Raw genomic sequence first — 19,710 nt, forward strand, 5'->3', positions numbered from 1 at the left:
TTTAGTGGCTTGTTCTGTAAAATCAGTGGAGTTGCACAGAATAGAACATGAAGTGTTGTATAATCCCTCCTGCTGAGGGGAGGAAAAAACCCAAAGCCTAAAGCAGTCCAAGTACAGACCTGGGCTCCTTTTGTTGTCTCCCATCTCCAATAACAATTGCAATTTCTGTTTTATCCCAGAATCTTGGAATGGTTTATGTTGGAGAAGACCTTCAATCTCTTCCAGTCCCACCCCCTGCCATGAACAGAGACATTTTCCACTATCCCAAGTTGCCCCAAGCCCCATCCAACCTGGCCTTGAACTTTTTTATGTTGGAAAGAAGATAAAAGAGATGGGAAAAACCTCTTAAAGGTTTTGTTGATTAATACAGGTTTCAATTCCTGCTCCCAGTGTGCTTTCCCTTTCCACAGCCTTTTTCAAGGCATATCCTCCTGGATGGGCTTCCATTTCTCTGCAGCACTCAGGGAATAGGAATCACTTGCCATCCTAATTTTGATGGGCTTACTCCATCTGTGCATGATGGTTTTTACAGGAAAACAACAGTTTGGGGATTTCCCAGAGTTTCCAAGTTCAGTGTTCTGAAAGAAAAAGTCTTGGGAAGGAGTTTTCCACTGAGGCTACTTATTTTTAGGAAATAATTCCTTGTATCCTATTGGAAGGCAGCAGTGAGGACAGGTCTTTGATTTCCTATTTCCCAGGAATCAGGTGGGTATAACAATTGCTAAATCTGAAAAATGAACCTTTTTGAAGTGGAAGGAGTGCAGTAGGAAGGGGGATAGATGTAATTTTGGGCAAATAATACGTGAGTATTTTCTGGCAAATATCTCCTGGCTCATTCATTCAAATGCCCTGGACAGGTGTGGATGAGTCAATCCCTGACGTCAGAGATGGGCTTTAAAATGGAAAGGCAGCTTTGCCACAGGAATATCACCCTCAGAGGGAACATTCCTTTTCCCTGGAGGAAATGAATCCCAAATTAAAGAAGCCAGAGCAGAGCAAATGCCCCCCAGGTTGAGCACCCCTGGGCCATTCTAGCAGTGGTTGTGCAGAGCAAAATTCATCAATCAGGATTTGCAACAGGAAGTACCGAGCTCAGATGGGGTTTTTATTTGCAGGGGTGTTTGAAAAGAAATGGAATTCTCTCGTGGGGCTTGCAGGTCACAGCTCATTTGTGCTGCTGTGGGAGAAGTGCCACCTCTTCTGCCATGGGCAGGGACAGTGACAGCAGCCCTGGGGACACCTCATTCCTCCCACAGCTTTGGGCAAGGGATGGAGGGACAGGACACAGGGAATCCAGGGAATCTGGCAGGGTTCCCACTGCCAGAGGGCAGGGATGGGTGCGATATTGTGAATTAGGAATTGTTACCTGGCAGGGTGGGCAGGCCCTGGCATAGGGTGCCCAGAGCAGCTGGGGCTGCCCCTGGATCCCTGGCAGTGCCCAAGGCCAGGCTGGACAGGGCTTGGAGCAGCCTGGGACAGTGGGAGGTGTCCCTGCCCATGGCAGGAATAAATGGTCTTTAATTCCCTTCCAACCCAAACCAGCCTGGGAGTCTCAGTTACACCTTGAACACACCCTGGGTGTATCCATGATTCTCCCAGGTGACATGATCCCCCTGACATTAAATACAACAAGAGCTGATGGAATTGGTGGGATGTGGACTAGGAAAAGCCCATCTCCTCTTGTATCTTTGCTTGCAGAGTGTCACCTGCTGTCCCTGTCAGTGTCTTTCAGTCACCAGGGATGATAAATGCACTATTTGTGCCTTTCACATGAAAATGGGATCATTCCCAGGGAGGTCTGGAGACTCCTTTATTAGAAAGTGTCCTTTATTAGAAAGCATATCAATGGGGGAATGGGGAATGGGAGGACATCTCTATTTATGCCATTCACTATTTTCTTTGATCATTAGATGCTCTGTAACTCCATCTCCAGCCCTCTCAAGTGGCACCATAAAATTAATTGGTTACCTCTGGAAAGAGGCAGAGCTCAGGCACGGAGGGTTTGACAGCTGGGATCTCAGATGCAGAGGGAATGCAAAACAATTCTGCTTTCCATCCCTGAGCAGGCTCTGGGAGTGTGAGATCCAGGAGGGATGGAAGGGATGCCAGCAGCCCCAGGAGGGGCTGAGGGAGCTGGGAAAGGGGCTGAGCCTGGAGCAAAGGAGGCTCAGGGGGGACCTTGTGGCTCTGCACAACTCCCTGCCAGGAGGGGACAGCCAGGGGGGGTCGGGCTGTGCTGCCAGGGAACAGGGACAGGACAAGGGGAAAGGGGCTCAGGCTGGGCCAGGGGAGGCTCAGCTTGGACAGCAGCAGGAATTCCTGCATGGAAAGGGTGCTCAGGCCTTGTCAGGGGCTGCCCAGGGAGCTTTGCAGTGCCCATCCCTGCAGGTGTCCAAAGCCATGTGGATGTGGCACTTGGGCACTGGGCTTAGCTGTGGGCATCAGGCAGTGCTGGGTCAGTTCCTGGGCTTGATGACTTTGGGGGGCCTTTCCAACCTTCCTGATTCCAGGAGGAGCATGGCACCTCTGCGGCTTCTGTGCTGGGAATGAGCCACACCTTCCCCTCTGAACAGTCCTGGAGGATCTCACAGTGAACCTATTAAACCAGTCCAGCCTTGACCTGGAAGTGCCATTTCCAGGGGTTAATCCCTTGGGGAATTTGTGCTGGCTGGTTCTGCCCTGCAATGTTGATGTCACTATTAAATCAGACCCCTTCACTGCCTGATCAGATCCAGTGTGTTCCTCCTCCCATGGAAGCAGGAGGCAGCTCTGCTGCTGGAAAGAGAGGGACACAAGAGATATCAGGAAACTATTCCTGAGTGGTTTGTTTTCAAAGGAAAATAGATATAATTTCCCCTGTTACTTCTGGCACGGGGGTGACCCCCTGTGCTCACATTAACAAATTAATTAGAGGAGCCCCAGCGATGCCACTTGTCACAATTGCACTGAGGAGCTTCACATGTGCAAACCTCCCCAAATTAACTGCAAAAACCAGCAGCTCAAATTAATCATTGACCTAATCATTTTTATCCCAACATTATTTCTTTGTTAAAAGCAAGCCATTTTAATTGGATAATGAGGTGCCAGTGCCAGTCAGGAATGTGACTGAGCATTCCCCAAGCTGATGGGAAGGGAGGGAGGTTATGCAAGGAGCAGGGCAGATGCTGCTCCAAAAGCCTCCACATTGTATTCTGATAAATTCTTCATTTATTTCCAGCTGGTTTTGGAGTTTCTGCAGCAGTTCCTTTGTGCTGTCATTTCCCCATTTGATATCGCCCTCACCTCATTCTTGTGAGCCCCAAAAGTGATGCTCACACCCCTGGGCAAGAACCAGCCTCTGGTTCCAGGTGTCCCAGCCCTCCTCTGGCAGCCAAGGGAAACGAGCAAGGTGTGCACCAGAGATTTCTGGATTAGCACCAAATCCTGAGGATGGGAATAACTGGATTTTCCCAGAAGAAACGAAGGCTTTTCTGTCATTCACGTTTTCTGGAAAAATCCCTTTGCCCAGGATTTTTCTCCTGGGAAGCTGAGAAGCCTCAGAGAAAAATGAAAACAATAATTATCTGATTTGCTTCTCCTGTGTTTTCTCCTTTGGAATGAGTTTGGAGATTGTTTATCCAACATGTGAATTGTTACATTGGTTTCATGTGAATTATTTTGACTCAGTGACCAATCAGGGCCAAGCTGTGTCAGGACTCTGGAAAGAGTCAGGAGTTTTCATTATTAGCTTTTTAACATTTTGTAAGTATCCTTTCTGTCTTCTTCTTCATTCTTTAATATAATATAGTATCAGAAAGTAATAAATCAGCCTCCTGAGAACATGGAGTCAGATGCATCATTCCTCCCTTCATCGGGGCACCTCAAAAATACAATAAATAGGCTTTCACCTCAGAAACCTAGAAAAAAATATTTTTGGAAGTATAGTCAGGAAAAAAAAAAAAATACATTTAACAGAGTTGCCAGATGTCTCATTTTTAGGAGCCTGCTTTTCCATAAAATAATTTTATTTTTTTTAAAAGAAGGCATGACAAAAGGAAGGCTACTCTGGTGTTTCCTGCCTTGCAGGAGAATAATTCACAGAATTAAAGAAGCCTCCCTAACATGTTGAAAATATATTTGATTTCCAAGCATGAACTGCACCATGCTGCCCAAAATGGGAACTTTTTAAAGGAAAACAAACCCCCCAGATCCCCTGTGCTGCCACTCCCACCATGGCCTTGCCTCCCCTCCTGCTCCTGGTGCAATCATTGCCCTCTGGAGCTCATGAGAAATGAGTCAATGGAGTGGGTAATTATTTCCCTGCTGGTGGCACATGTAGGTTAAATGGATAAACTCACTCCCCAAGCAAATTCTTTACATACCTGATGACTGGAGAGGGATATCCACTCTCCCAAGGCATTCCCACGTGGCTTTGTGTGATCTTTTCTGCCAGATGTTAACTCATTTTGATGGGAAATCAGCCCAAACCTGCAGCAGGTCAAAATATTGGTGTGGGTGGAGGAGCAGAAAATTTGTGGATTTTATTAGGAGTTTGAAGGGTTAAATAGGGCTTTAAAAAACTCCACTGTCCTGTCCTGGTGCACACCTGGATTGTTTTGGGCACTGGGCAGGTGCTTTTGTAATCCCCACCCTTACCCTTTGCTCTTGGAGGAGAGGAGGGAATCTCACTGGAAAGCAGTGAAAGAAATCAGGATTTCCTAGAATTCCTAAATCTGACACCTCTGTGGGGTTGCCTATTGAATGAATCCAAAACCTGATGCTTTTGTCATGCAAAGAGGGATTTTCCAGGCTGCCTTTAGGTTTCCCAGAGCTCCAGGAGTCACAGACAGGGTGTGCAGTGTTTTCAGGTGGTTTGAGGTGATGTTTTCTTGGTGTTGTAGGGTTTTCTTTCCCCTCTCACCCTCAGTGGTTGTGTTCTCCCAGTCCTGCCCTCTTTGAAGAGTGTCCTGCACGTGATGCTTTGTGTGGCCTTGGGGTGGGACATGTGTGATGTGCTTTATTATTGAATTTGCTTAATATAACATGATATTAACCCAAATTCTCTGCACTGAGGCATCACTGCTGCAGCAGCAGCTTGGGTCACTTTTCACATCATCTCCACTCCTAATTAGAAACAGAGGCTGTTAATTAAATATTTCCCCAGTGCTGAATTAAATATTTGTCCGGTGCCTGTGAGCAGAGAGTGAAGCTGCTCTGAGCTACCAGGGTTAGTTTTTGCTCAGTGGGACAGTGCTTGTGTCTCCCCAGGAAACCTTGGGATATTTGGAAGCTGCAGCTGTGTGTGCATGGGAAGCAGCTGGATTGTGCACAGCCATCCAGAGGAGCAGGGTGTGGGGCTGAGATCAGGCAGCTCTGCTGATGGGGAGAGGAGGGAACCTGGAGTTCTTCTGTGGAGGTGGGCACAATATCCATGGAGAGCTCAGCTCCTGGGAAAACATCCTTTGTTTTCCTCTGTGCCATCTCTGAAGGAATCCTCATTTCTTTCTTTGGGATCACAGAATCCCAGAATGGTTTGGGTTGGAAGGGACCTTAAATTCCATCCTATCCCACTCCTGCCATGGGCAGGGACACCTCCCACTGTCCCAGGCTGCTCCAATCCCCAGTGTCCAGCCTGGCCTTGGGCACTGCCAGGGATCCAGGGGCAGCCCCAGCTGCTCTGGGCACCCTGTGCCAGGGCCTGCCCAATTCCTGCCCAATATCCCATCCAGCCCTGCCCTCTGGCACTGGGAAGTCATTCCCTATGTCCTGGCACTGTCCCCAGTCCCTCTCCAGCTCTCCTGGAGCCCCTTCAGTCCCTGGAAGGGGCTCTGAGCTCTCCCTGGAGCCTTCTCCTCTCCAGGTGAACAATCCCAGCTCTCCCAGCCTTTCCTCCCAGCAGAGCTGCTCCATCCCTCTGCCCATCCTGGTGCCTCCCCTGGGCTCTCCCCAGCAGCTCCAGGTCCCTCCTGTTCTGGGCCCAGGGCTGGGGCAGCTCTGCAGGTGGGGTCTCACCTGAGCCCAGGGCACAGGGGCAGAATCCCCCCCTCCCCTGCTGCCCAGGCTGCTTTTGGTGGATTCCCTGCAATTCCCTCCTGTGCTGCTGCAGGACAGGTCTCAGGAGCTCTGGGATTGGGTTAATCAGGATTTTTGGAGGAAACAGGGATTACAAATCCAGGCCTTTCTCCCCCACAGTGCTTAACCAGGGCCTGAACAGTCTGGAGCTCCCCCAAATCCCCAAGCCCTTTTTATTCCTCCAGTCTCCTCTGTATTTACTGCTTTGCTCCTTCGAGTTGCCTTTCCAGATTTTTCCTGTTTCAGAAGGATTACTGAGGTTTAGCCACTGCTTTACACACCAGATGGCTTTTTTTGTGATTAATTCCAGTAATTTTGCTGTTGTTGCTCCTCGCTGCTCTATTGCTGCCACACAACACTTTCCTGGCGTTATTAAGTTTTGCAGAAAGAACAGTGGGGAGGAGGAAAACCATGACTTAAGGACTTGAAAATAAACCAGAAAAACCAAACCCCAGTAAAATGAAGAACTCCAGAACGTAATATTTTCTTTTCCATGAAAGTCTCATTTTTAAAAGTATTGCAGAAAAAGTTCCCTCTTCTTTTTCCCTCTTCTTTTTCATGGGTGGAGCTCTGACATCTGAAATAATTTTGTATTTTCCCTTTTCTGAAGAGAAGGGGCAATTGATTTCATAGGGGCCAGGACTTTGATGGCACTGCTGGTGCTGGAAGTGTTTGGAAAGAGGTTTGGGATGACAGTCCAAGGTTTCTCCAATGGTTTGCCTGGGGTGCCCTTTCCAGGCACTCCCTGGCAGTGCTTGGCTCCCTGGGCCTGCCCAGCATCACTTGGAATGGAAATGGGATGGAAAGGTCTTTGCTTGGACAAGGGAAATCTTTCTTAGGCCTTTTCGTCTGCATCCCTAAATGAATTCCCCAGCTGCATCTCAATTTTTTTACTGGTTATAACTCAGAAAAAGAAGAGAAATCCAATTTCTGAATGTTTTCAAACAGCTCAAGGGTGCTGTGACAACAAGATGTGGCTTCTTCCCATCTTGCTGCAGGTCCTGGAGCAGGAGGGAAGGATTTGAGGATAGCCATGCCTTGCTTTGCAGGGACTGACTCACCTTTTCTGCTGAAATCTGGGTTTTCTACCTGAAATCCACGTGGCTCCCAGTGCTGATGGGTCATTTTGCCATCTTTTAGCCAGCCTGGTGGGGTGCCAGGGAGTTGGCATCAGCTGCTGCCTCTGGAAGTGCTGGGGTGGGACTCATTCCACTGGAGGAGTCAGGGCATGGTGGCTGGGTGCCCCTGGCTGACACAGCTCAAAAATCTGTGGGAGTTTTGGTGATTTAGGTGTTTTTTACTATTCCTCCCCAGAGGAGCTGTTCCCAAGGGCCATTGGCGGTTTCTCTGGGGTGTGAGGATGGAATCAGCAGAGAGCAAAGTGGGAAATGTCATTTTTGCAGTGGCCCAGCTGCCAGGAGCTGTGGCTGGGGGGGGTTCCTGTTCTGCAATTCCCAGGGCTCTCTGTGTGTGTCTGTGTGACCCACAAGCCACAGCCATGCTCCCTCTGGGGCTCTTCCCACTTCCCTCCTCCTCTGCCTCGTGCTGGAGTAGTGGGAGCTCATAAATCAGTGCCACTGGGAGCATCCCTGCTCTCCACATCACTTCTGTGTGATGATTCACTTGTGGGGAGTTTTGAACGAGTTAGAGACAGGACTTTTGAGCTGGTTTTGATGATGTGGTTTATTTTCTTATTTTCTACAAAGGCAGGAAGGGTGAATTCAGCTCACATCATTACAGCATGGTTTAGAAGGTCACAAGACCTTTAGTTACAAGACCTTTGAAGGATTTATTGAGCAGTAAAACACTGCCAACAAAGATATTTATGTTTTTGACCTAATCTTTAAATATTTCATCTTATGGACCCATGTTACAGTGTAAGCTTTCTTAGACAATCATGGCATGACACACAGACCTGCAGTACTGCATTCTAAATCCTTGTTTACCTCTGTAACTATTTTTGTATCTTTAAACTTTCTTCTTTTTTACTTAACATGTCTCTGCTTTAAACTACAAATCCACATTCTCACTTCTAGCACCTCAGTTTGGGAGCCTTTTCCAAGGTCTCAGATCAAATCCTGGGTTTAATTCTGAGCTTTGGCTTCCAGGCCCAAAGTTCTGGGAGTTCCCTGCATTTTGGATTCCAGCACTTCTGGCTGCTGCTGTTTCAGCCAGGCATGGCTGGAGGCAGAGAGTGGCTTTTGGTCTGCAGCTCTGCAGCATTTTCAGTGCCATTCCTGGCCTTTTTCAGTCACCAGAGTTATGGAATGGGCTGAGTTGGGAAGGACCCACAAGGATCATGGATTCAGCTCCTGTCCCTGCACAGACACACAACAATCCCACCCTGGGCACCCCTGGAGTGCTGTCCAAGCTCTCCTGGAGCTCTGGCAGGCTGAGGGCTGTGCCCATTCCCTGGGGAGCCTGGGCAGTGCCAGCACCCTCTGGGGAAGAACCTTTCCCTGAAATCCACCCTGAACCTCCCCTGGCCCAGCTCCAGCCATTCCCTGGGTCCTGTCCCTGTCCCAGAGAGCAGAGTTTGGAGCTGCAGCTCCCAGTGAGTCTCCCCTCAACTGATTTATTATTTTATGATATGAAATGATATTAAAGAATGCTATACTAACCTGTACTAAAGAATAGAGAAAGGATACATCAGGAGGCTTAACAGGAATGGTAATGAGAGCTCAGGACTGAGACCTCAGAGTCCAACACAGCTGGCTGTGATTGGTCATTAATTAAAAACAATTCACATGGACCCAATCAAACATTCACCTGTCTGCAGACAATGTCCAGGCCACATTCCAAACAGCAGACACAGGAGCAGCAATCAGATCATTCCTGTTTTCATTCCTCTCTGAGGGTTCCCAGCTTCCCAGGAGAAAACCCTGGGGAATTTTGGATTTTTTTTCAGAAGATCTCACGGTGACAAGGAATGTGGCAGCCTTTAGTGGATCTCTTCCTGTGTATGTCCAAGCTTGGAAAACTGCTTGGAGGACTTTGCATGATGGTGTTTCAGCTGGGAGCAGCTTTCCAAGCAGTGATTCCTTACAGAATGATGAAGGATGATCCCTTGGACTGCATGGCAGCCTCTGAGCTCCTCTCCTGGCTCTCACTGTGGTTGCCTTTGGCAGAACCCCCCCTCCCTGGGCTGTTTTGATAAAATGAGATAATTTGTCAGTGTTTGTACAGCGCTGCAGGGACTTCAATTTTCATGCCTCAGCAACTGGCTGGGGTGACTTCAGTCAAAAGTGGGTTTATCTGAGGAGTATTAAACTAAATTTGTCTCATTAAGCCTAGCTTTACTCTTGTTTTCCCAAAAACGATGCTGGCAACTGCAGCTTTATCTCATCACCAGTGCAGGGCAATAATTGCTTTGAAATGATACTTGTCCTCCTTTTAGTGCCAATTTCTTCATGGTTTCCGAGAGAAATTCTTCCTTTTCCCCACAAAATACCTTTCCATGGTTCTACATGGAGCAGCCACTCCTGTTCCAGCCCACAGACTTTTCCAGATGTCCTGGGGAATCCTCCTTCCCTCCCCCCAAGGCAGATGAAATTGAATTTTTTGAGATGTACAAGAGCCTATCCCTGTTTTTTGAAGCTTCCCACTGCCATTTGGGCAGAGCTTGGGAGGCCTCCCAGAGAGGAAACCTCAGATGGAAGATGCCAAGTCCTTCTGATAAAGTTTGAGTGCATTTTAAATAATTCAGTTTTTCATGAGCCATGAGAGTCCCACTGGCTCAAATCTTCCTTGAAAAGATGATGGTGATGAAGCTTAGTGGGAAAAAGGTGATTTTCCACAAATGGTGCAAAAAGGATCTTTAAAGTTTAGTGTTTGGTGGGGGTTTGTTTTTTTGATGCTTTCATTTTTAATCTATTAACAGTTTTTCAGAGTCAAACCCCAATATTTTGGCTTGGAAATATTTTTAAAACCTCTGCCTTGATTTTGTTCCCAATTGCTGCTACTTTGAAACGCTCGTGGCCCTACATAAAAGGCTCCAGTGGGTGATAAAAGGGATTATCTGCAGAAATGTGCTTATTGTGTTGGCAATTATGCTGTCATCAAAGCCTTGCCACGCTCCAGCAGGTCTGAATTCAAGATTCATGTCCAGAACTCGTTGCTTTCCCACTCCTGCCACGGGGAGGTTGTTATTACTGCAGGTATCTCTGTGCTCATCTCAAACCCTCCTGAGACCAGACCCCACAATGAAGTTAAAGACACCATCTGGTCTTCCCTGGGCAGGAAAACAAAAAAAAGTTCCTTCTTGGCCGTGGTGTCCTTCAAAACCCCAGTCAAAAGACTTTGTGTTGTTGGTCAGCACCCAACCAGGACCGTCCTGTCCCCAGGGAGCTCCTTTGGCCACCTCAGCCTCTCTTGGTGCCACCTCCATCCCCAAGGATAACACAGAAGGAACACAAGATCCAGCCTTAACCCTTGCCTGGCTCCTTGGGCATCATCCCACGGGAGTTTTTAAGGGGTTTGGGGTTTTCCAGAAGTGTTAAGTCAGATATTAGGAAATATTTATTTGTGGAGAACATGATCAGACATTGGGAGGTGGTGGAGTCCCCATCCCTGGAATTGCTCAATGTGGGATGTGGCAGCTGGGGACACGGATTAGAGGTGGCCTTGGCAGTGCTGGTCTCAGAGGGCTTTTCCATCCTAAAGGGCTCTGGGGTTCCCTGGGGTGCTGAGGGAGTTTCTTCAATCTGAGCATCCACCTGAAAGAAAATCCTGGCACCGCTTTTGCTCCTTAAAACCATCCTGCAATGGGGTTTGTGTTGGATGCCAGATAATTCCCATGAAGGGAGCATGGGGTAAGTAAGAAATCTTTATTAAAAATCCAGAGGAGTGAGATGATTTTCAACTCCTGCTTTTCAATTCCCAGGGCCTTCCCTAAGTGCCTGGATGCTTCATCACAGCACGAAAATTTATAGGATTTAGCACTGTTGTAATGACAACATGATTTGTGCTTCCTCCTAAATGGAAGCAGCAATTTATTCCTTGGGGTAAGGGGAGAAACCAAACAAACCAGGAAGAAAATTACAGGTTAAAGGCTAAAAATCATATTTTTGTGTGTATCAGCCTCAAATAGATGGATCTATAAGAGGGTGTAATGTTCCATGGATAGTTTTGTCCTGCAGCTTCCACAAGATCAGCTGGGCCTGCAGTTGGTTCAGCAGCTGAAAAAGCTGGGAAGCTCAAAGGAAAAAGAGAAGGGAGGGAAAGCAGAATAACACAATTTTTATTTGAAATGAACACAAGGTAATTCCTTGGGCCCCCTGTTTTCATGCTGGATTTCAAAGGCAGGAATAACACAGCCACTCCTCTGAAGGAGCAAGGAACTCCTCAGCTTCATCCTTCCATAAATGTCTGCTTTTGATTGCCATTTATAAACAGGGTTCCTTAAACAGAAGTAGATTTTTTTCTGCCTTTGTTCGAAATCTGCAGGGAATTTGGGGGGGGATCCATTTCTCACAAGGGAAGTGGTGCAATCACAGGTGATTCTGTTACCAAAAAATGTGGCAGCAACATCCTCTGAGCAGTTTTCCAAATGTCAATCTGTAGGATTTTATGGAGGAATTCCCATCTGTAAATCTTAAAAAAAAATCTTTTTTTTCCTCTCTGCTGCAAGTAGGTGAGTGTGCACCAGTAGAGAAAATTGCCTCGAAATCATCCTTGGTCTCTGGTGTGGCCTGTGTCAAATGCCAAATTAGTGGAGAAACCTAATTATGCCTCTGCTCTAATTACATCAGCACCACTTCCCATGGCCTCAGAAGCCAGCATCCCAAACCCCATCTCCAGGGGGAGTCTGGCAGCTTATCCAGGCTTTTGACACTCCCAGTGGGGATGTTCATTCCAGATCTTTCACAGCTGGAGGTGTGAGGACAAACTAGAAAAAGAAAGGCATAAAAACCTCAGCTTTTTATTGATTATCCCAGTGGAGCAGGTTGGGATGTCCAGGTCTGACAGAGCCAGGAGTGACCACGAGAGCTTGGGATGATTTGTAAGGTCCCCTCATCCCAAAGCATTCAGGGATCCTCTCACTGAACTCACCTAAAACAGAAATATATTCCTGTATCTATTGCTAATTTTCATTAATATGATGATTTCCTGAGTTCCTGCAGGGTTTTCCTTTCTGCAGCTGGAAATCCAAAGCAGCCCTGGGTTGTTCAGCCAACCCCAGGTGAAAAATCTCACCTGGCTTTGATGGGTGTCAATATTTAGGAGAAGGAGAGAGGGAAGGCATGGGAAGGAAGGAATGAACTGATGAATTTCTGGGATGGAAAGGAGAAGGTGTCAGATGAGGTTGCCAGGATCCATCAGCATTCCCTGAACTGCTTTGCAGAATTAACAACAGCTTCAGATGAAAGTGGCTGCTTGAAATTAAGACAAATCTGGACTAAATATGCAAATCAGCTGCAACAGCTGGCGAGACCTTTGTGGGGGCACTTCAGTGATGCTCAGAAATTCCTGCACATCTGGAGGAGGGCATGAGGCAGATGGTGTTGCTCAAGGCTTGGGAGCAATTTCTGGCTAAAATAGTGGTTATTTTATTTAATTCCCAGCTGATCCTAGCATGAAACAGACTGTGGGATCATCAGAGCATGCCAAAGGAATGAAGGATTTGGGAAAAAGAGGGGTGAAAACTGCATCCAGCCAGCCTGGAAGTGGGTGCTGCATCCACACAGGGAGTGTGGGAAGTTTGGCATTTGAGCCACAGGACTTGGTTAAATTCTAAAGCAAAGCCAGCCCATGGCTCAGGCAGGTGGCACCTTTGGAGCTCTATAATTAGATTTAATTACAAATCCAGGTTTTTTTATGGTCAGTCACTGGTGCTGCTTCTGGGAATCAGATGGGGAGGAATTTCTGTGGCCAGAGAAACAAATGGAGTGGCCAAACTTCTGGTGACACCTACAGCCACCCAAAGACCTTTCATCTCCAAAGTGATCCATGGAATATCCTGAGCTGGGAGGGACCCACAGGGATCATCCAGGCCAACTCCTGGCCCTGCACAGACACCCCAACAATCCCACCCTGTGCATCCTTGGAAGTGGTGTCCAGACTTAATTCCTCTGGATCTGATTAACCAGGAGCATTGCAAACCAAGGGGATGAACTGTTTTAGCTTTTAAGTGCATTTTCTGTCACTATTTCAACATCTTTGTTCCTGGAAAATGGTATTGCAGGGTTATCCTTCTTTTTGGAGCCAGGAGCAATAAAAACATTCCTCGTGCAACCCTGAAGATTCCTTGCCATTCACTGGGAAAGCAGGATGTGCCAGGGGAACTTTTAATTTCCTGTGCTGGGACCAAACTTCATCTGTCATTTGTGGCTTTGTGTTTTCCAGGGATTGGGTGAGGTTTTTAGGGACTGGGGGTGGTTTTCTATTTTTTTAAATTCCCTCTTTAATTATTAAAATAGCATGATGCATGTGAAGGTAATTTGAATATTCATGAGCCTTTTATGATTTAATTATGATTTATAATTATGATTTTATGATTTAATTACAAATAATGGCCCAGCTTTGTAGCTGTCAGTTGAATGAGAGGTTAAAGGTCTGAACTGTAAAAATTGGCAAAATAATATTTTATTATTCTTGTGAAAGAACAGCTGCACCTGATTCAATGCTGATATTTATAACTTAAATATTTGTAACTTGACTAGGAGTAGATTGGAATATAAAAATAATATGAGATAAATGCCAACATTAGAAATACTGTTCCATAAAATTAGAAATTGCTGTTCCATTTTAGGTCACCCATCTTTTCTCCCTGTGGCAGAGCTTTTCCCTCTTATTTTCCTTTCTCTTTTTGGCAAGCACAGGTGGTTTGCACCTTGTGGGCTTTCAGTACAAAGCCTCTTCCTTGAGTGCCTTATCAGGCAGGCCCATCCCTGCTTTCCATGCTCTTAATTCCTGTCTCACATCCTGAGCTGTGTTTGGGTCAGGATTTTGAGTTGTCAGCGGAGAAGGCAAGGGGTGCATGAAAGAGAAGCCTGTGAATCCTGTTAGCTGTGGGAAGATGTGTCCTTTTAGGGCAGGAGTGGGATAACCCATGAACTGTTTTTTCCTGTTATCTCCACAAGAACCTGGGGGTGGGATCCTTTCTCCTGTTACCTCTTCCTCAGGATGCAGCATCCATGGACAGGCACCCTGTGAGCTCCTGTTCACATCTCCTGGAAAGTGCATCTTAATTCCAGCTTGGACAAAAGCAGAGGAAATAATAACTCCAATGCAATTTCTTCTCCTCTGTGGGTGTTGGGAGCAGGGGCTGCTGGAAATCCTGCTTCTCTTGGCCAGCTCTAAATGAGATTTTCCCCCTTCAGCCCTGATTTTTTGATTAAAAACTGATGCCAGTTCTCTTCAAATATTGCTGGTAATGGCCAGCATCACCACAATTCCTGCCCATGAGCTGCCCTGCTAGATTTTTGGGGCTGGTGGAGTTGATGCCTTGAGAAGGCTGAGCTAGAACAGAGGCTGGACAGAGCAAAGAATAAAGCAGGGATTTATTAAAAGGATCTCCTCCATGGATCCACCTTGGGCAGCACAAGAGCCCAACCAGGGCTGCACCAAGGTGAACCAAAATGGGCACAAAATGCACACCCAGTCAGGGGTCTGTCACTGTGATCAGTTCTGCTCCATTTGCATCTTGGAGTTCATTGTCCCATCCCAGCTTTAGCCCAGGCAGTCCCATCCTTGTTTTTTCTCTCTCCGGTCCATGTTGTTTGTGCTCTTGGGCCTGATATTTGGATCATTTGTCCTTGGTCCCAGCTGGAGCAGGAATTGTTTGTCTCCCAGCTCTGTGCCCAGAGCTCACCATCTCTTAATGTGAAGCTCAGACCCACACACTAAAGCAGCACAGAACCTGAAAATTTAAAAGCTAAAGCAGTTAAAGAAGGAAAAACACCTTCTGTTTATAATCCAGTTAGACATAGGAATATTTTATGGTTTGTTTTTTTTTTTCTCACTGGGGTGGTGACATTTATTTTCTTGCATTTGGAATGGCAAAGAAACCAACTCTAAGCCACTGCTTTGGGTAATTTTGATATAGAGGGAGCTGGGAAAGGGGCTGAGCCTGGAGCAAAGGAGGCTCAGGGGGGACCTTGTGGCTCTGCACAACTCCCTGCCAGGAGGGGACAGCCAGGGGGGTCGGGCTGTGCTGCCAGGGAACAGGGACAGGACAAGGGGAAAGGGGCTCAGGCTGGGCCAGGGGAGGCTCAGCTTGGACAGCAGCAGGAATTCCTGCATGGAAAGGGTGCTCAGGCCTTGAACAGGCTGTCCAGGGCAGCATGGAGGTGTGTGGATGTGGTACTTGGGGACAGTGGTGGCTTTGGCTGTGTGGGGACAGTTGTTGATGACCTTGGAGAGCTTTTCCAGCCTCAGCAGATCCGTGATCCTCGGATTCTGTGGGTGAGCTCTGATCACCTGCCCAGCCCTGGGCTCCACCTGGGTTGAACACAGCAGCACACAGGGATCAATCTGGCACTTCTCCTTTTCCCAGTGTGAGCTCCCTCAGGGCAGGCAGCTGAGCAGCAGGAGCTGTGTGTCACTGCAGGATAATGACGTGGAGAGGAGCTGATGTGTCAAGTGAGGTGACTCAAACAAACCTCATCCCTCCTGTGGTGTCCTTTGTGTTGGGACATCCTTTGCATTCCAAATGCCACCAGGCCAAGGAGTCCAGGAGAGGAATGGGATGGTGTGAGTCCATCAAACAGCAACTCTGGCCACAGCTGCCAGGCACTGGGGAGCAGTTTAGGGACAGGGCTCCTGTGGGAAGCTGCAGCCTGCTGGGAATGCTCAGGAGCACAGCAGGTCTGGGTTGTCTCCTCACAGGGACAGGAAAGGGTTATTTCCCTGATGCCTGGAGAAGGCTGACCTAGAACAGAGTTAAAGAATAAAGCAGGGATTTATTAAAAGGATCTCCTCCATGGATCCACCTTGGGCAGCACAAGAGCCCAACCAGGGCTGCACCAAGGTGAACCAAAATGGGCACAAAATGGACATGAGGTAACAGGGTCTGTCACTGTGATCAGTTCTGCTCCATTTGTATCTTGGAGCTCATTGTCCAGTTCCAGCTTCAGGTTATGAAGTCCCTCCCTTTTTCTTTTTCTTACTTTGTTCTGTTCTTTATGCTCTTGGGCTGAGATTTGGATCAGTTCTCCTTGGTCTCCAGCTGGAGCAGGAATTGTTTTGTCTCCCTGCTCTGTGCACAGAGCTCACCATCCCTTAATGTGAAGCCCTGACCCACACACTAAAGCAGCACAGAACCTGAAAATTTAAAAGCTAAAACTTAATGCATCACTCCTCTGGATGTTGTTTATCCACAAACAGCAATAAGTAGGGATTGCTTCTCCCTGGAAGTCAAGTCAAGGAGGAATTTTGCATGAAAATGTGTTGGTGCTGTTCTTGTTCTAGTGATTATTAATGCACCTCAGTCTGGAGGGGGGCATTATCCCTGGATTTTCCATGTTTTTGGGATGGAGTGCCTTTCCCTCTTGGAAGGACCAACAGCATGGTTTGGGGATGGTTGTGGGTTTCCCATGAGTGCCAGGGTGGTGATTCCTGAAGGTGACCAGGAGAATGAAAGGTGGGCAGGCCCTGGCACAGGGTGCCCAGAGCAGCTGGGGCTGCCCCTGGATCCCTGGCAGTGCCCAAGGCCAGGCTGGACAGGGCTTGGAGCAGCCTGGGACAGTGGAAGGTGTCCCTGCCATGGCAGGGGTTGTGGCACTGGATGGGCTTTAAGGTCTTGGAATTCCATGGTTCTGTGAATGTGGTGTTGACCAAATTCCTACAACTCCTCACATTTCAACATTAAAAATGGAGCTGGATGAGACTTCCCAGCATAAAACTCAGCCTGCAGTAGTGGTAACACACTGCCTTGCAGTTTCTTGTGTTTCAAACAGCTTTAGAAATGCTTTGACAATATTTGCTTTAAATTAGAGCCTTAAATGATTTGGAGCATGAGACAAATTTAATTTAGTTTGGGTTTTTTTTTTTTCCCCTCCCAAGTTGCTTTGCCCTAACAAGTTCTAGCAGTGCATGAAGGGTTTTTCATTTCCATGGTGCTTTTCTGTTTCATCAGGTGCTTTGCTCCCACTCTGATGGTGCCTGCAGCAACCCTGAAATGTGCCAATAATGGTGTTTGAGCAGAATGAGGAAAAGCAGATAAACAAAGGGACTTCTGCAGGACACAGATCCAGGCAGGGCCAAAGGGGTTGGGGTGGGATTGGTGCCTTTGTGGTCCTGGAAGATTTGGGACCACCAGAAGAGGTTTGTGTTCCTCTGAACGTCTGCTGGTTTGGAATCAAAGCACCTGGCGGTCACTGGGCATTTTTAATTCACATGTACCCCAAAATAATACTCAAAATTAATTAATGAAGCACCCCACTCAACTCCAGCCCATTACCAAAAGAATGGTTTGATGCTCAGTGCAGTGTGGGGGTTAAAGACCTGACTTTCCACGTGTACAAAAAATTCTCTATGTGAGCTCCCAGAGGATAATTTGGAATTGTAATAAATTCAGGAAAAATACTTTTCCCTGCCTGAAGTGAAGCCAGTGGCATGGATGGGATCCTGTGATATTTCCTGCAGGAATATACAGGTCCTCTGCTGCAGAAATCCCCCCAGGGAGATATTTGTTTTATTTGGTGATATTTTTAGGGGAATTATGGGGCTGCTTCAGCCCTTGCTTTTGTGCTCCCTGCAGCCAAACCCTCTTGTGGAGTCTGAAATTCAGGGGAAAGTGAGTTTAGAAATAGGGATTGGAATGCAAAATTTACTTTTTTGGCTTATGGAAAATGCAACCCCTGGAAGTGTCCAAGGCCAGGCTGGATGGGGCTTGGAGCAGCCTGGGATGGTGGAAGGGGTCCCTGCCCTTGGCAGGGGGTGGGGGAACAATTTCAGGTCCTTTCCAACCCAAACCATCCCATGATTCTATAAAAAATTACTTTATTTTTACAAGCCTGAAGCTGCGCTGCCTCAGTTTCCCTTGATGTTCCATGCTTGGAAAATGCATTTCCAGGAACTCACATTTCCAGGCTCTCCTTTTTGGCATTTCCACAGGCCCTACCAATATTTCAGCTGTTTTCTGGCACTCCAAAATCACCTGATCTCCTCTTCACCTCTTGGCAGAAGGCTGGGCTGATTCATTGATTTTGAGCATTGTTTCATTATACCCCCATTATTCCCCCCAGAAAAAATCTATTTGGGATCCCTGGCTATTGGAGAGGGATGCAGGCAGGCCCTGAGCCTGTTTGGCTGTGATTCCTTTGGAAAAGGGACCAAAAATAGAATTTCCATCTCAAACAGCTCCAGGCAGTTATGCTAATTTTAAGTATTTCAAAATATCCATCAGTTCATGGAGTTAAATGGGTTTTTTTTTTTCCTGCTCCTTGCATACAGAGAGGCACAGTGGCAGTTTTGGGGAATCTGCTGATGCTTAGTCCAAATAAAGATGGGAAAATTGTTGGAATTTGTGGAGGAAAAAAAAAAAAAAAAGCAAGAACCAGTGTGTAAAACCTTCCTTATTCCAGAGCTATCCCCAAATGACCCCCCTGCACCACTCACCAGGTTAAGACTGAAATTTTAATACAGATGATGGAGAATTTTTGGGGAAGGGAGAAGTGAAATTGGAATATCCTGGAGGTGTTACCCAGGCACCAGCAGCAGTAAATCCCTGCCAGTGCATCCCCTTGCCCATCTGCAGGACCCACAGTTGGTTTTTATTCCGGATTATTCCATCATCCAGGAAGATTGGTTACTATTATTCCTGATTATTCCATCATCCACAGGACTTTGGGGCACTGTTAACCATCTTTATGATGCAGCTTTGCAGTAAAATCCTGACTACAACTTGTTGATTTTTTTGCTCCTTTTGTGTTAAGGTTGGAATCAAATGTGTGAGATGGTATTTCTTGTTTGGACTCAGATGTTTATTAGTTCTTATTTATTTGGCAGTCTCACAAACTGTGAGACTATAATAGAAATAAGGTTGTATTTTTAAATAAAGAATATATCTTTTATTATTATATTTTATTAATATAACATATTATTAATTTATATTAATACATTTATATTACTTTATATTATTTCTATATATATTTATATTATAAGCTTACGTTATTTCTACAGTACCTAATCAAATAAGGTAAAAATGGAGCTGTATTTCTCTTTCTACAAGACTTTTTAAGGATAAACTAATTAAGAAATGACACTTAAATTATTCTTATTTTTATCTTAGTAATTAACTACTTGTGTCTTGCAATGAGTACTTTTTAATTATACAATATTATTTATGCTCTTGGAGAAGAAGGTGAAGAAGGAATAGCTTCTGGGCTAAATTTTCTATCTTGTTTGATATATATTACTATATTCTAAAACTAAGTTTTTTCCCATGTGATATTACAGACTTCTATTCAAACTGCACACCTCAAATCCCACTTCTATAATTTAATTTTGGAAGCCTTCTCCACGACCTCAGGTCAAATGCAGTGTTCTCTTGGGGGTCAGTGTTAGCACAGAAAATCTAAAGTTCTCAATATTCAGGGTTCCAACAATAACTGACTGTTCTCCATCCAGATTTTGGCTCTGGCTGCAAAGTTTTCCCAGCCCTGAGACTCCTCAGGAGCTCCCCAGCAGTGCTGTGGAGTTGGTGACTCCAGCCCC

General features: G+C 46.5%; 1 protein-coding gene across 2 annotated transcripts in view; it reads left to right on the forward strand.

The window, feature by feature from the left end:
• Window positions 1-19,710, forward strand: part of PRKG1 (protein kinase cGMP-dependent 1) — a 367,092-nt gene that overhangs the window by 186,251 nt on the left and 161,131 nt on the right. The window lies entirely within an intron of this gene.

The sequence above is a fragment of the Serinus canaria genome, chromosome 6, assembly GCF_022539315.1.
Source record: "Serinus canaria isolate serCan28SL12 chromosome 6, serCan2020, whole genome shotgun sequence".
Classification (NCBI taxonomy): domain Eukaryota; kingdom Metazoa; phylum Chordata; class Aves; order Passeriformes; family Fringillidae; genus Serinus; species Serinus canaria.